We start from the raw sequence: 18,328 nt of genomic DNA, 5'->3' as shown, positions 1-18,328 counted from the left end.
TTTTTCCTCCATCATAACTGATCCCAAAAGTTAATTAGCATTTGCTTTGGCACCTGCAGAACCCACTTTAAGTCCAAAGTTGAACCTATGTGTTATTCTCTGCATATACAGGTTTCACTGGGCCAATCAGAGATATACCTTCTCGAAATCCCACAGACATGTTCTCAAATTGCTATGAGGACAGTAGCAAGTACCTCTTAAAGGGGAATTGCCTTCTGGCTGGAGCAGGTGCTAGGAGGATGTGACTCTGACGTAGAAAACACAGAAGAATGGCACAACATGGGAAATATGGGAGAAAGCAGGCTCCAATGTTTTTGGACACTGCACTGGAGGCCTTGGTGGGGGAGGTGGAAAGGACAGAAATGTTCTCTATCTGCAGGGGGCCAGGAAGATCTCCAGGCACATGGTCAGAAGGCAGTGGGAGCAGAGAGCCGTGGAGTTCAATGTCATGAATCAAGTCCTGGGAACCTGGAAACCTGGATGCAGTGTCGTAAGAATTTCAATGATCTCATATGAGCAGCTAAGGGTATGAATGTATATTCAAATGCTATATCCTACCAACTGTGCTATTAGCCTCAAACACTGCTTAATTTACCACACCTACCAACAATCTCTACTAAGCTTAACTATATCTGACATTCCTGTGCTCTGTTGCACCCTTACACACTTAGCACCTTTGGAAACTACATACCCACTTCTAACAGCTTGCACACACTGCCAACTATTCAAGCATTAATGCCACATCACCCAACCAGATTACACAACACTCATTACATTTCCCTCTTTCTTGTAGGACAATGTGGTGAACAAGTGGAGGCAGCAGGAGCAAACTGGAAGGGGACATGTGAACTTGCATGCTCTAACCCCCATGGAGGAGATGGTGCTGGCCATTATTGGGATGATCACTGCTGAGGTCATGGCCAGCAAAGGGGCTGAAACCATCAAAAGTGATGGTATCCTTATAACTAATCCTTCTTCTCACATACAACCTCTTCCTCTTCCCAAACTCTCTAATGATTTGAAAGCCGTAGATAATGTGATCATGCACCTCTTACTTTTGCCCCCTTCCTGCACCATAACATTATCCATGTGTCTTTTTCCTTTCAGATAAGCAAGAAGTGCAACCTGGCCAGTAAGATGGAAGAACAAGAAGACTGAGATGTGAAGGCGCACCATCACACAATTTCACACATGCAGCCACCAGCTCATATCCTGACACGTATTGCAGAGGATAGATTGGTTGTAGGGGGTATGATCAAGAAGTTCGCGAATGACACAAAAATTGGTAGGTGATAAATAGTTAGGAGGATAGCTGTAAATTGCAGGAGGATATCAATGGACTGGTCAGGTGGACAGAGCAGTGGCCATTAGAATTCAATCCAGAAAAGTGTAAGGTAATGCACTTGAGGACTAACAAGGCAAGGGATTACACTATGAATGGTAGGACACTGGAAAGTACTAAAAATCAGAGGGGCCTTGGTGTGCATATTCACAGATCCCTGAAGGGAGCAGGGCAGGTAGATAAAGTGGTTAAGAAGTATATGGGATACTTGCCTTTATTAGCTGAGGCATAGAATACAAGAGCAGGGAAGTTATGCTGGAACCATATGAAATGCTGGTTAGGTCACAACTGGAGTATTGTGTGCAGTTCTGGTCGCCACATCATAGGAAGGATTTGATTGCACTGGAGAGGGTGCAGAGGAGATTTACCAGGATGCTGCCAGGGCTGGAGGATCTGAGCTGTGAGGAAAGATTGGATAAGCTGGAGTTGTTTTCCTTGGAGCAGCGAAGGTTGAGAGGGGACCTGATGGAGGTTTTTAAGATTATGAGGGGCATGGATAGGGTGGAGAAGAAGGCACTTTTTCCATTAATAGAGGGGTCAATAACCAGGGGGCATAGAGGTAAGAGGTAGAAGGGCAAGAAGGGATTTGAGGAGAAATTTTTTCACCCAGAGGGTGGTGGAGTCTGGAACTCACTGCCTGAAAGGGTGGTCAAGTCAGAAACTCTCGTAACAGTTAAGAAGTATTTAGATATTCACTTGGATTGCCATAGCTTCCCGGGCTATGGGCCAAGCACTGGAAAATGGGATTAGTGTAGTCAGGTTGACTGATCCGAATGGCCTCCTTCTGCGCTGTAAATGCTTGAGTTTATGAGACAGGGTCTGCAATTGGTGAAACAACAGGCATGAGTGTCCGGCAGCCAGGACAAGAGGCAAGAATAGCATAGGTACCAGCTTCCCAGAGAGCGAGATTGTATGCCAATTTTGCTACAGAGGACTCAGATGAACATGGCAATGGCACAGTTTACAGAAGAACGCTAATGGGTATGTATGATAAAATACTTGGCACATTTGGAAGCCTGCTAGTAAGGCTGTGCTGAATGTCAAGGAGAATGGATGGGTCCAACTGAATTGGTGGCTAACTTCATTCACAGATTGTCAGTCCAACCATTATGCAACTTTTCATGGCCGATGTGACAGCTTCTATGCAAAACAAACAGAAAACACCAAACATCTGAGTGCTGCAGTGGAAGCTCAGGCTGTTGTCAAGCATGTCCACCTTGCTTCAATGCAAGTTCGGACAGCTGACTTCATGGCTGTGGTTTACAGTGTACTAAAGGGGATGTAGAATGTCACATCAGTTCAGCAATCTGTCTTCCAACAGATTGCTGGAATTGCTGAAACCCTGCATTAGGGCAATGGCAGAGATTCCATGCAGCATGGACCTGCTTCTCTCTCTCAGGATGTCAGTATTCACCCTGTCACCCCTGACACTCTGCCAGTGCTTTTACATGGTATGTACCATCAGCCATCAAGCCCAGCCCGTTGCTTCTAAAAGCAAGATAGAGCAGTCCGCAGCCAGGCCTTCTAAGCCCAAAGCAGTTTGAGGCCTTCCCCCTATCTGAAATCTTCTCCACTGAAAGTCAGCAGCTTTCCATCAGTCATGCTGTAGCCACTGGCATAGCACTATGTAGGACAGACAAAACTACATGGAAGACAGGCTCTAAGGGAATGCACTGGTGGTTAGTTGATTCTCATGTGCAATTTGCATGATTACATTTATAAATTTGGCTTACAATGTTTATTTTATGGTAGATTTTAAGTTTGCATTGTGGCTAATTGTGTGCATTGACACACTGATGGTCAGTGACAGGGAGAAGAAAAGAGATGGGACTGTTAGTGAAAGGGAAATTGGGGTTGCAGTTACTGGTATCACACTTGGATGAGTTCTTCCCCAGCCAGTAAAGAGCTATCTAGGTTGCCATAACAAAAACAGAAAATGCTGGAAAAACTTGGCAGGTCTGGCAGCGTTTGTGGAGAGCGAAACAGAGTTAACGTCTTGAGTCCAACATGACTCTTCTTCAGACCTTCTTCGGGAGTTCTGAAGAAGTCATATTGGACTGGAAATGTAAACTCTGTTTCTCTCTCCACAGATTCTGCCAGACCTGCTGAGCTTTTCCAGCATTTTCTGTTTTTATTTCAGATTTCCAGCATCTGCATTATTTTGCTTTTATCGATCTAGGTTGCCTCCTCACTTCCTCTTCCTCCTTCTTCTCATTATCCTGCAGCATAGTTCATGGCAAGGCCTGCTGCATCTTAATGGTGAGGTTACACAGCATGGAGCAGACCATCACGATTCTTCACAACCATTCTGTCGATTGCTGCAGGAATCCTCCAGGACAGTGCAGGCCGTGGAAGCTTTTTGTTAATTCTTTCATGGGATATGGGCGTCAGTGACTAGGCCAGCGTTTATTGCCCATCCCTAATTGCTCTTGAAAAGGTAGTGCTAAGCTGCCTTTTTGAACTGCTGCAGTCCATGTGGTATAAGGGAGGGAGTTCCAGGATTTTGACCTAGCAACAGAGAAGGAACGGTAATATATTTACAAATCAGGATGGTGTGTGACTTGGAGAGGTACTGCAGTTGGTGATGTCTCCATATGTTTAAAGCCCTTGTCTTTCTAGGTGATAGAGGTTGCAGGATTGAAAGGTGCTGTCGATGGAGCCTTATTGAATTGCTACAGTGCATTTACAGGATGGTATACACTGTTAGCAATGTGTGTTGGTAGTGAAGAGAGTGGATATTGAATGTGGTGGATGGGATGCTAAACAAGCAGGCTGCCCTGTCCTGGATGGTGTCAAACTGCTTGAGGGATCTTGGAGCTGCACTCACCCAGACAAGTGGAGAGCACTCCAACACACTCCTGATTTGTGTCTTGTAGATGCTGGACAGGTTTTGGGGATTCAGGAGATGAGTTACTTGCCACAAGATTCCTAGATACTAACCTTTTATTTTTAATTCATTCATGGGATGTGGGCTTCGCTGGCTAGGTCAGCATTTATTGCCCATCCCTAGTTGCTCTTGAGAAGGTGGTAGTGAGCTGCCTTTGATAACTGCTGCAGTCCATGTGGTGTAGGTACACCCACAGTGCTGTTGGGAAGGAGTTCCAGGATTTTGACCCAACTACAGTGAAGGAACGGTGATATATTTCCAAGTCAGGATGGTGAGTGACTTGGAGGGGAACTTCTAAGTGGTGGTCTTCCATCTATCTGCTGACCTTGTCCTTCCAGATGGTAGTAATCAGGGGTTTGGAAGATTCTTTCTAAGGACCCTTGGTGAATTCCTGCAGTGCATCTTGTAGATGGTGCACACTGCTGCTAACGTGCGTCGGTGGTGGAGGAAGTGAATGTTTGTGGATGTGGTGCCAATCAAGTTGGTTGCTTTATCCTGGACAGTATCAAGCTTCTTGAGTGTTGTGGGAGCTGCGCTCATCCAGGTAAGTGGGGAGTATTCCATCACACTCCTGATTTGTGCCTTGTAGATGGTGGACAGGCTTTGGGGAGTCAGGAGGTGAGTTACTTATTGCAGGGTTCCCAGCCTCTGACCTGCTCTTGTAGCCGCAATGTTTATATGGCTAGTCCAGTTCGGTTTCTGGTCAATGGTATTCCCCCAGTATTTGGATATTGGGGGATTCAGTGATGGTAATGCCATTGAATGTCAAGGGGCCATGGTTTGATTCTCTCTTGTTGGAGATCGTGGCACGTGTGTGGCACGAATGTTACTTGCTACTTGTCAGCCCAAGCCTGGATATTGTCCAAGTCTTGCTGTATTTGGACATGAACTGCTTCAGTACCTGAGGAGTTGCAAATGGTGCAGAACATTGTGCAATCATCAGCAAACATCCCCATTTCTGACCTTATGATGGAAGGAAGGTCATTGATCAAACAGCTGAAAATGGTTGGGCTGAGGACACTACCTTGAGGAACTTCTGCAGTGATGTCCTGGAGCTGAAATGACTGACCTCCAACATCTGCAACCATCTTCCTTTGTGCTAGGTATGACTCGAATCAGTGGAGAGTTTTCCCCCTGATTCCCATTGACACCAGTTTTGCTAGAGCTCCTTGACGCTACACTCAGTCAAATGTGGACTTGATGTCAAGGGCAGTCACTCTTACCTCATCTCTGGGGTTCAGCTCTTTTGTCCATGTTTGAACCAAGGCCGTAATGAGGTTAGGAGCTAAGTGGCCCTGATGGAACCCAAACTAAGCTTCAGTGAGCAGGCTATTGCTATGCAGGTGCTGCTTGATAGCACTGTTGGATGACCCCTTCCATTACTTTACTGATGAGTGAGAGTAGACCACTGGGGTGGTAATTGGACAAGTGGGTTTTGGCCTGCTCTTTGTGTAGAGGACATACCTGGGCTATTTTCCACATAGCCGGGTAGATACCAGTATGGTAGTTGTACTGGAACAGCGTGGCTGGGGCCATGGCAAGTTCTGGAACACAAGTCTTCAGCACTATTGTTGGAATATTGTCAGGGCTCATAGCTTTCGTACTATCTAGTGCCTTCAGCCATTTCTTGATATCATGTGGAGTGAATTGAATTGGCTGGAGACTGGCATCTATGATGCTGAGGACCTCCGAAGGAGGAGGCCGAGATGGATCATCCACTACGCACTTCTGGCTAATGATGGTAGCAAATTCTTCAGCCTTATCTTTTGCACTGATGTACTGGGCTCCTCTGTCATTGAACATGGGGATATATGTGGAGCCTCCTCTTCCAATGAGTTGTTTAATTGTCTGCTACTGGATGTGGCAGGACTGCAGAGCTTAGATCTGATCCGTTGATTGTGGGATCACTTAGCTCTGTCTATCACTTGCTGCTTATGTTGTTTGGCACACATGTAGTCCTATGTTATAGCTTCACCAGGTTGACACCTGACTCCAGGTATGCCTGGAGCTGCTCCTGGCATCCCCTCCCCCCTGCACTCTTCATTGAACCAGGGTTGCTCCCCTGGCTTGGCAGTAATGGTAGAGTGGGGGTTATGCCGGGCCATGAGGTTACAGATTATGTCCGAGCACAATTCTGCTGCTGCTGGTGGCCCACGGTGCCTCATGGATGCCCAATCTCGAGCTGCTAGATCTATTCATAATCTATCCCATTTAGCACGGTGGTAGTGCCACACATGATGGGGAGTACCCTCAATGTGAAGATGGGACTTCGCCTCCACAACGGCAGGACCATGGGCACTCCTACCAATACTGTCATGGACATATGCATCTGCAGCAGGCAGGTTGGTGAGGATGAGGTACATTTCTCCCTCTTGTTGGTTCCCTCACCAGCTGCCGCAGACCCAGTTTAGCAGCTATTTCCTTTAGGACTCGGCCACTTCAGTCAGTAGTAGTGCTACTGAGCCACTCTTGGTGATGGACATTGAAGTCACCTGCCCAGAGTACATTCTGTACCCTTGCCGCTCTCAATGTTTCCTCCAAGTGGATTTCAACATGGAGGAGCAATGATTCAAAGGCTGAGGGAGAGTGGTACATGGCAATCAGAATGAGGTCCCTTGACCATGTTTGACTGATCCCATGAGCCTTCATGTGGTCCAGAGTCAATGTTGAAGACTTCCAGTGCAACTCCCTCCTGACTGTGTACCACTGTACCACCATCTCTGCTGGGTCTATCCTCCCGGTGGGATAGTACATACCCAGGGATGGTGATGGTGGTGCCTGGGACATTATCTGTCAGATATGATTCTTTGAGAATGACTATGTTATACTGTTGCTTGACTAGTCTGTGAGACAGCTCTCCCAAATGTTAGTAAGGAGGACTTTGCAGAGTTGACAGGGCTGAAATTGCTGTTGTCGTTTCCGGTGCCTAGGTCGATGCTGGGTGGCCCATCTGGTTTTATTCCTTTTTTGAGGCTTTGTAGTGGTTTGATACAACTGAGTAGCTTGCTAGGCCATTTCAGAGGGCATTTAAGAGTCAACCACATTGCTATAGGTCTGGAGTCACATGTAGGCCAGAACAAGTAAGGACAGCGGATTTCCTTCCCCAAAGGGACATTCATTTTTACAACAAGCAACAATGGTGTCATGGTCATCATTAGACTTTTAATTCTCAATTTTTATTGAATACAAATTCCACCTCCTGGCCTGGCAGGATTCCAACCTGGGGCCCCAGAGCATTACACCGGGTCTCTGGATTACAGGCCCAGCGACAATACCACTACCCCTGCTCTGGAGGGAGTGCAGAGGAGATTTATAAGAATGTTGCCAGGGTTTGAAAATTGAAGCTATAAGGAGAGATTGAATAGGCTGGGCTTCTTTTCCTTAGAATGGAGGAGGCTAAGGGGTGACTTAATTGAGGTGTACAAAATTATGAGTGGCCTAGATAGGGTATACAAGAAAAACTTGTTTCTCCAGCTGAGGAGTCAATTACCAGGGGTCATTGATTTAAGGTGATTGGTAGAAGGATTAGAGGAATAACTTTTTCACCCAGAGGGTGGTGGGCATCTGAAATTCAGATTTAGTTGGAGGTCGAGGCTGAAAGGTTCAACTCATTTATAAGATACATGGATCTGCATCGGAAGTACTGCAAGCTGCAAGGCTACGGACAGGTGCTGGAAAGTGGGATTAAAATGAACGGCTCTTTTTGGCTAGCACAGACATGATGGGCTTAATGGCCTCTTTCTGCACCGTAACTTTTCTATGGCTGTTCTATGGTGTTGGCTTGCCCCAGTGAGAGACTTCGCCCATCAGCATCCATTGCTAGGCTGGCTTGTCAATCATCAGTACTGCCCTGGAGTGTTGAAACTTGCCCGGCGAAGCTAGTAATTTACTAAATCTATCAGCGACGGCTACAACCTTCCATTGCCTTTTTGCTCTTTGTTGAAGTCAGTGAAATATAATAGTATGGTAATAAAGTAGTGAGTGTTTTCCACTAGATCCAAATTTGAGCCATTGTTACAAACTTTAAACTGCACTAGATACTTACAGGGGTTCAGAGTTACTGATCACTCCCATAAGCAAACCCCACATCTTTTATGTTTCATGGAACATCCCATGTTTCATGTTTCCAATGAGATAGGCTGTGGGGATTAGGCAGATTCCTTTGGTTTAATTTATCTGCCTGCATGTTGGCTTACAGAACCATGCAGTCAGCAGTTCAGTTTAGGAACAGACAGAGACAATTGCAGTTCACCTAGTCAAGAGAGCAAAAGAGATAAATGTTAGCGAAATCTGCACCTTAAGCAGAGAAAATTCTAACTTTGTCGTTCAGCACACAAAATGGGGATGGAAGCTCAAGTTCAACTGGGAGAGAATTCATGAGGGTTAACAGAACACGAGGACACAAGAAATAGGAACAGGAGTAGACCATAAAGCCCATTGAGCCTGCTCCACCATTCAATATGATCATGGTTGATCTTGGGCTTCAAATCCATTTTCTCACACATTCCCCATGTCCCTTAATTCCCTGAGAGACCAAAAATCTGTCTATATCAGCCTTAAATGTATTCAAGGATAGACCATCTACAGTCCTTTGAGGTAGAGAACTCCAAAGATTCACAACCTTTTGAATGAAGTAAATACTCATCATCTCAGTCCTAAATGATTGGCCGCTTATCCTGAGACTGTGCCCCTGTGTATTAGACTCACCAACTAACAGAAACAATCTCTCAGCATCTACCCTATCAAGCCCCCTCAGAATTTTGTAGGCTCAGTGAGATCACCTCTCATTCTTCTAAGCTCCAGAGAATATAAGACCAATTTATTCAGCCTCTCATCAGAGCCTCTCACCCTTTCATCATCAGCCCCTCATCCCAGAGACCAGTCTAATGAGCCTTTGGACAGAGACTGGAAGATTTGCCTAGCTTGGACCTAGAGGAAAAGATCTAGAGTAACCCTCACAGGAAAATAAGCAGTTAGTTTGGAGAAGGCAGAGAGAGAGAGAGAGAGAGAGACGTTCAGGAGCCATGTCTGCCCAAAGCCAATAAAAAGGGCATAGCGGCTATTAGGAACCAGAAGTAGTGCGGCGGGGTGGGGGGGGGGTGCGGGGTGGGAGGCGGTTGCTGGGGATGGGGGTGGGGTGAAAGGAGAGGCATTCTTGACTTTTAAATCGCTGAGCCCAAATGTAGTCAAGTCTAAGCTTGAGCTCAGAAGTCCACAGCCATGAGATTTTGAAGCGAAGTTGAAGAATCAGTTGGATAAAAGATAATGGAAGGATTCTCTTGAAACTTTGCACCTTGAAGAATAGCGGGAACACTGAAGAGAAATAGAAGTGAATTCTGGGGAGTTGTGGCATACTTGGTTTGAATTCCAAAAGGAGAAATGAATATGCTCGAACTATAAACAAATCATAATATTAAGTTAGTAGTGCTTGTTTAGTTTAAATCTTTTATATGCTGTAAGGATTGTTTTTGTTTAAAATCGTGAAATCTTGTGACTGGCTGTTTGAATTTCTCTAACCGTTAACGGTCTCTACAGGGATCATAATGCTGTATGGAATTCTATTTGCCACATACCAACCCACTCCCATGTTTTGGTGCAGTTCCTCACATTATGAACTGGTCCAATGCAAATTTGGACATTGTACCTAAACCCCTGAGTTCAACTCATGTGCGAATGTGTGAAGAAAAACATTTATCTCAGCATAGACCCCTGTGGAACATCACTTTCCACAAGTCCAAGGAACTTCCCTTATCTCTGTTTTCTAGCCATTTTTCAAAACATTCTGCACCCTAATCCAGACTCCACACACACTGGCCAGTATTTTCCAGCCTGTGGTGGCCGTACCTGCCCCGGAAGATTCGGTGGCTCATTGACTTGCGGCAGGACCGGACGATCCTGGTGGTGGGTGAGGCTGGAAAATCCTGCCCACTGACTTTAGTCATAAGTTTTTATATGATACATTATCAAAGGCTTTCTGAAAATCCAGACATATTAGACATTGCCTTTGTCTACTCTTTCTGTTTCTTTATCAAAAATTCAAAATGGTTAGTTAAATACGACAGAAAACTGCAAATGCTGGAAATCGGAAACAAAAATTGCTGGAATAACTCAGCAGGCCTGACAGCACCTGTGGAGAGAAAGACAAAGTTAACATTTCGAATCTGTATGATTCTTCAGAACTAAAGAGAAGTAAAAATGTGGCGAAATATATACTGTTTAAGGGGGGTGGAACAGGTGAAGCTGGATAAAAAGCCAGTGATAGTTGGAGGCAAAGGAGAGATTGCCAAAGATGTCAAAAACAAAAGGTCGAAGGGGCGTTGATGCTGGTGATACTGGCTAAAGGAGGTGCTAATGGTAACATTAAGAGTAGAAAGCAGGATGAGCAAGTGACAGGTGGCCCTAGTGGGTGTGGGGTGTGGGGAAGGGATGGTGTGGGAAAAAAGATCGAAATAGGCTAAAAGGTGGGGATAAAACAATGAATGGAAATACATTTTTAAAATAATAATAAAAATAGGTGGGAAGAAAATTTATATATAAAGGAGGGCTTTGTAAGATCAACAGGGCTGAGTTTGCCATTGTCATTTCTGTTGCCTAGGTTACTGCCAGATGGTCCATCCAGTTTCATTCCTTTTTTGAGACTTTGTAGTGGCTTGATACAACTGAGTGGCTTGCTGTGCCATTTCAGAGTCAACCATGTTGCTGTGGGTCTGGAGTCAGATGTAGGCCAGACCAGGTAAGGATGGCAGATTTTCTTCCCTGTAGGACATTAATGAATCAGATGGGTTTTTAACAACAATTGACAATGGTTTCATGATCATCATCAGACTTTTAATTCCAGATTTTTATTGGATTCAAATTCCACCATCTGCCGTGGTGGGATTCAAACCTGGGGCCCCAGGGCATTAACCTGGATCTCTGGATTACTACAATACCACTGCACCATCACCTCTCTGCAGCCACAATATTAATATGGCTAGTCCAGTTCAGTTTCTAGTCGAGGTAACACCCAGGATGTTGATATTGGAGGATTCAGCGATGCTAATGCCATTGAATATCAAGGGGAGATGGTTGGATTTTCTCCTGTTTGAGATGGTCATTGCCTGACACTTATATTGTATGAATGTTACTTGTCACTTGTCAGCCCAAGCCTGAATGTTGTCCAGGTCTTGCTGCATATGGGCACGGGCTGCTTCATTATCTGAGGAGTCGTAAATGGTGCTGAACATTTTTCAATCATCAGCGATCATCCCCAATTCTGACCTTATGGTGGAGGGAAAGTCATTGATGAAGCAACTGAAGATGGTTGGGCCTAGGACACTACTCTGAGGAGCTCCTGCAGTGATGTCCCGGAACTGAGATGATTGACCCCCAATAACCACCACCATTGTCCTTTGTGCTCGGTATGACCCCAACCAGTGGAGAGTTTTCCCCTTTATTCCCATTGACTCCAGTTTTGCTCGGGCTCCTTGATGCCACACTAGGCCAAATGCTGCCTTGATGTTAACCTCACCTCTGGAGTTCAGCTCTTTTGTCCATGTTTTGACTAAGGCTGTAATGAGGTCAGGAGCTGAGTGGCCCTGGTAGAATACAAACTAAGCATCAATGAGCAGGTTATTCCTGAGTAAGTGCCACTTGATAACACTGTCAACGACCCCTTCTATCACTTTGTTGATATTCAAAAGTAGACAGACGAGGCAATAATTGGCCGGGTTGGACATGTCCTGCTTTTTGTGGAAAGGACATACCTGGGCTGTTTCCCACATTGTCGGGTAGATGCCAGTGTTGTAGCTGTACTGGAACAGCTTGGCTAAGGACACAGTTCTGGAGCACAAGTCTTCAGTCCTATTGCTTGAATATTGCCAGTGCTCATAGCCTTTGCAATATGTAGGCCTTCAGCCATTTCTTGATATCATATCACGTGGAGTGAATCTAATTGGCTGAAGACTGGCATGTGTGATGCTGGGGACCTAAGGAGGATGGCAAGATGGATCATCACTCAGAACTTCTGGCTGAAGATTGTTGCAAATGTTTCATTCCTTTGGAACTGATGTGCTGGGTTCCCCTATCATTGAGGATATTTGTGGAGCCTCCTCCTCCTGTGAGATTTTTTAGTTGTTCACCACCATTGACGACTGGATGTGGCAGCACCGCAGAGCTTAGATCTGATCCGCTGGTTGTGGGATCACTTAGCTCTGTCTCTCACGTGCCGCTTTCACTATCTGGTATGCAAGTAGTCTTGAGTTGTAGCTTCACCAGGCTGACACCTAATTTTTAGGTATGCCTAGTGCTGCTCCTTGCATGCACTCTTGCACTCATCTTTGAAGTATTGTTTCAGCCCACTATATCATGCAGCAGCACAGTTTTCATTGTATGCTTGCTGTGCATAAGTTGTGGAGCAGAGTCTTCAATGGAAAAGCCTTATCACCTAATAGCCACCCTTTGGTTTGACATGTGACTCGAATGTACAGAATGAAGATATGATGACTGCTGCCAGGATACTGAGCAATGACCTGCATGATTCACTGTCTGTTGTCGCACATCAGGTGGACTTTGAAGAAGTGGGATCTCTTTTGTTTCTTGTTTTGGGCTGAGTTGACCAGCAGCATCCCTAAAATGATGTGTGTGTAGTCATCAGTAAAATAATCCTAGCGAAACTGCATACTCACTCTGCCCTGGCAATATAATTAACTCACATTGAATAGGAAGCCTCAATGAAGGGCCCTATGCAACAGTGGACAACAAACTGTGAAATGTTGCAAATGTCTCCAGCTACAGTCTGCAAGAAACCAGATACATAAAAACTCATCGCCACAGCCACTTTCTCAGCTGCTGGCAATGTGGTCTTCAACTTGTTCTAAGCTTGCAGCTGTGGCTGGGTCAGGTGGCAGGTTTCATTGAGGATGTCCTTAGCAAAGTGCAAGCATCTTGCACATTGTTCCTCACTAATGTTCACAATTGCTCCCTGAACACTCAAGGTGAACAAGGCATCCTGATGGAAACTTTTCTTCCCCTCCTCCTCCATCTCTCGGCAGCTTGTCCTGCTCTGTGCAAACTCTGTTCATGCTCCCAGTTGTGGGAGAATTCCAAGGGGAATGCCCACTTCTGCATCCATTTCTGGGAGCAACTGGTTTGTGTAGAAGTCTTGCAGTCAGCAAAACTCAAGACCTGCCACACCACATCCTGTAGGCTTGTGCATCAGAAACCAACTATAGAAAGCACCAAAACTTATGGAGTCAAAACAAGAAGAAGAAATCAATCAGCAGCTAACCTGTAAGCAGTTGATGATCCTTTGTGGCAACCTATTCTTTAAATCACAGAACAGAATGCCCCTCTTCCTATTCTTAGCACAACTGAAAAAAGACTTCACAGGTATACATTACACTCTCCTTTATATAGACATACAATTTTCCCAGAATCAATCCAAAATGATTCTTAGCTCTCGAGGATTTATTCCTGTTCTTTTCCTTTCTCAGCCTGGTAACTTGCAATCTTAGAACTGTCTTTCACAGAGAGGTTTCCTTTTCTGGGAGACTCTCCCTCTCACCCAAGCTAGTTGACACTTTCAGCTTTGTTTTAACTACCATGAATTTGATCTTTTCAACCCAAACATAAGCTTCCACCTATACTCCTGCACAGCAAACCTTAGAGATTTTTTTGACTTCTAGCTGCCCCCTCTATCCCAGATCCAGGCAGTCTCTAAACAGTGTGTGTGATATTCAGTGGTATTCTAGTAAAGCCTATACCTAATCTTTACAATGACTTCTGCATCCTTCCCCATGGCGACATGAATCACATGGTCCTTGTATCTCATTAGAAATGCTAATTAGTTATCCTTGAGAGCTCAACTCTCTTTCATCTCGGAACTAAATTGATAGTTTAAAGCAAACCATTTACAACCCAGCATTTTCAACACTTTTTTGGGACTTTGAAGACTTACAGTCTCCACTGCTAACACACAGGTTGCTGCCATTGTCTCCAAGTGTAAATACCTTGGACATTTTCCCAGGAAAACAACTGAAGAATTCCTTTGATCTCTACCAATCAAACTACCCAGTCTTACTGTCAGACAGACTTCAGACCAGGCCATCTGACTCCATTCATTTTAACTTAAATGTAAAGATACAGTTCCGAAACATAACAATCTTGAAAACGTCATAATTGTACCAATGATTCTTCTTGATGATGTATGCATGTTCAGCCTTTTGAGGTTAAGAGAGGGCATTAGCTGGAGCTTTGATCTCCAAAATGGCACTGCCAATGTCAAATCAACGTTGCATACTGATTAATGTCATGAATGGCCAGCTCTGCATACTTCCAGTAGACGTCAACTGCGTGCATTCTAATATACTCATCGATATGGCATCCTACACAATTTGCCCCACAACTGTGCGTGCATGCTTTGGACTGTATTTTGAAGTTCTAAGGGCACCTGTAACATTGCAAAAAATGGACGCAAGTGATCACAATTTCTCATCGAAAGACGTTAAATATTGACTTAACACTTTGTTTCAAAGGTCTTTAATGATTGTGCCTGCAGGTGCTCTGTCTGTGACTGGGCAGGGATCCAAGATGAGTTCTGTGTTTATATCCACTCAAAATAAAGATTTTTTCAGTCTGCAGCATTTCACTGATAAATGAGGTGCAAGAACCTTCCACAATCATTGACAAGCAATGATTTGCATGTTGCTCTTATAGTGTACATCATACCGTATATTGTCAGAATGCTCAGTTGCAAATAACATTGAGGTTAAGGCCAGCAGTAGCAATAGAAATAAGATTCTTCCCTAAAGACTGCTGCACATAGAGCAGTTTGATGTTGAGATGAGAGGAGTACCCACTGTGCCAGACAGGCAGACTCTTAAATCTAGAAAATAAAGCCATTTTATATTTGTGCCTGAAGTATGTTTGTTGTGTAAAATGGAATTGAGGCTCAAGTGACCTTTATATCCTGACCTTTATATCTGATAGCAGGTTGTCTCAAGCTGCTACCTGTCACTCTATAAAAGACTCATCAGCCTCAATGAGCAGTCACATTATTCATTATGAATTTCCTGAGATATAATGTGATTATTATACACAAGCTTCTCTAATAGTGCTCCTTCACCATGAACTGCAAGGCAGCAAAGTTCACCACACTGTCAAATTGCTACACGATAGATATTTCTTGTTGAAGCTCTCATCTTAGCTTCTGTTACTTTTGTTAATACCTAATACCTATTAGTATATGATACAGGTGACGTAATTAAATAGTCGTTTGGTAATACAGATCTTGAGTATTGCTGAAAAAAGACATTTTGTCAAAGCTTTTCATCTTGCGCTCATCAGGACAATTGAAAGAATACTAATGTCAGGGGAAGCAACAACATTATACTGTATGAGAAGAGAGCGTTGATTGATTGGCAAGTGGACTCTGATTGGTAGAGGCGTTTCCATGGAGAATGCACCAGTTAATGGTGACTGACAGTTAACTGCAAAACATGTAATCAAGCAGCTTGGCTCTGATTGGTGTAGATTCCAGTAGGTTTGCAGTACTAGAAGCTACATATATTGATACACAGGGCCCTGTTCTTTGCAGATAGAAAGCAGATGCACACATCTTGAGCTTGGTTCAGCTAAACAAAGTGATAGCCATTCACTGATTCATTCCTCAGGGAAACACCTTGACCAATCAGAATCAAGCTGCCTGGATTAAATTTCAAACAATGTTTGGCATTTAACTGTTAGTCACCATTAACTGGTGCATTCACCATGGCAATGCCTTTATCAATCAGAGTCCTCTTGCCAACCAATCAGCAGTCTATTTTCATACAGTATAAAATTGTTGCTTCCCCTGATATTGGTATTCTTGAGATTGTCCTGATAAATACAAGATGAAAAGCTTCACCAACATGTATTTAAAAGTCACACCATGTTTCCAGTTTAAATTTAGAGTTTTTCTGCTCCTTTAATCAGAGATTGTCACAGTGGCCATCGCTGACTGGATGATGTAATCAGGCTCACTAATCCAATTGGTTGAGTGAATATCGATCACCTACAGAATTAGAATCATAGAATCACAGAACTGTTACGGCACAGAAAGAGGTCATTTAGTGCATTGAATCTGTGCCAGCTCATCGCAGGAACAATTTAGCTTCTCACAATCTGCCACCCTTTCCCCATAGCCCTGCAAGTACTTTACCTTCAGGTGCTTACCCAATTCATTTTGAAAGCAATGATTGAATCTGCCTCCATCACCCTCTCAGGCAATGCATTCCAGAACCTAACCACACACTGCGTAAAAATGTTTTTCCTCACAACACTTTTGATCCTTCTGCCAATCACCTTTCTAAATCTTTTCTGCACCTTCTCTAAAGTCATCACATCCTTCCTAAAGTGTCATTCTTGGAATTGGACACGTTACTCCAGTTCAGGCCAAACCTGTGTTTTGTAAATGTTCATCATAACTTCCTTGCTGTTGAGCTCTATGGGCTAAATTTTCGCTCCAAGGATTGGGAACGTTGAGTCAGAAGAAGTCCCGCTCCACAAGCTGGACTTACAAGAAGGTGCCCCGACTGGTCGGATATTTATTCGGTGGGGTTGGGGCTAGGGCAGGCGCTGACTGGAGTTAGGCTTGCTGCCCCTGGAAACAGCACAGAGGCAGCCACAAGGGCTGTTGGGTGCCGAGGTGAGCTGTTTGAAAGGTCCGCCTTGGTGCTCTGACTTTCAAACATTCTATCTACTGCCCAAGTATAATATTCCTGCTAGTGCAAAGGATTGGTACTTCCTGAAATTGAAAGAAATGATGATGGCCTAGATTTTGCATTCAGCAACAAAGAAATGGCACTTGCACTTCATTATGTTTACATTTATCCACAGGCTTTTTGTGGGATTTTGAGCAGCAACATATAATTACCAGAAATTCTTTTTGACCCAGCACCATCTATAGGGGGTTTGTGGCATGTGGGATAGGACAAGCACAGCACGTCTCTTCAAATGATCAGATTGACTGATACTAGACCTGGTACTCTGCAACAAGATGGGATTAATTGATAACCTCATAGTGGAGGCACCCCTGGGTAGCAGCAATCATAATATGATTGCATTTTACATTCAGTGCGAGGGAGAGAAGAGTGGATACCAAGACGAGTGTTTTAAACTTAAATAAGGGCAATTATGAGGACATAACAGCAGAGCTAGCTAAAATGAACTGGCAAATGAGGTTAAAGGATAGGTCCACAGAGATGCAGTGACTTAAAGGGATATTACAGAATACACATATACATTCCACTGAGAAAAAAAAAACTTCTAAGGGGAGAACCCACCATCTGTGGTTCACTAAAAAAGGTAAAGGTAGTATCAAACTTAAAGAAAAGGCATGTAATTGTGCAAAGATGGGTGGCGGGTCAGAAGATTGGACCAAACATAAAGAACAGCAAAGAATGACAAAATGATTAATGAGGGAAAAATTAGAGAATGAGAGAAAGCTAGGTGGAACTATAAAGATGGGTAGTTAGAGTGTCTATAGATATTTAAATCAGCAAAGAGTTAACAAAATGAGCATTGGTCTTCTGGAAAGTGAGTCTGGGGAATTAATAATGGAAAATAAGGAGATGGCAGATGAATTGAACAAGTATTTTGCATCGGTTTTCACCATAGAGGATGCATGTAACATCCCAGAAATAGCTGTAAATCAGGAAATGGAAGGGGGGAGGAACTCTGGAAAATTACAATATTCAGAGAAGTGGTATTGAGAAAATTGTTGGAGCTGTGGGCTGACAAATCCCCAGGTCCTGATGTACTTCATTCTAGGGCCTTAAAAGAAGTAGCTAGTGAAATAGTTGATGCGTTGGTTTTAACTTTCTAGATTTTGGAAGGTTCCATTAGATGGGAAAATAGCAAATGTAACTCTTTTATTGGGAAAGAGAGGGAGACAGAAAGCAAGAAACTACAGGCCAGTTAGGTTAACATTTGTCATAGGCAAAATGTTAGAAGCTATTATTAAAGATGTTATAGAAGGGCTCTTAGAAAACTTTAGGGCAATCAGGCAGAGTCAACATGGTTTTGTGAAAGGGAAATTTATTGGAGTTCTTTGAAGGAGTCACATGGGCTGAGGATAAAGT

This window comes from Carcharodon carcharias, chromosome 9 (genome assembly GCF_017639515.1).
Source record: "Carcharodon carcharias isolate sCarCar2 chromosome 9, sCarCar2.pri, whole genome shotgun sequence".
NCBI lineage: Eukaryota > Metazoa > Chordata > Chondrichthyes > Lamniformes > Lamnidae > Carcharodon > Carcharodon carcharias.
The sequence above is the reverse complement of the archived record's forward strand: the minus strand, read 5'-3'. Positions refer to the sequence as shown.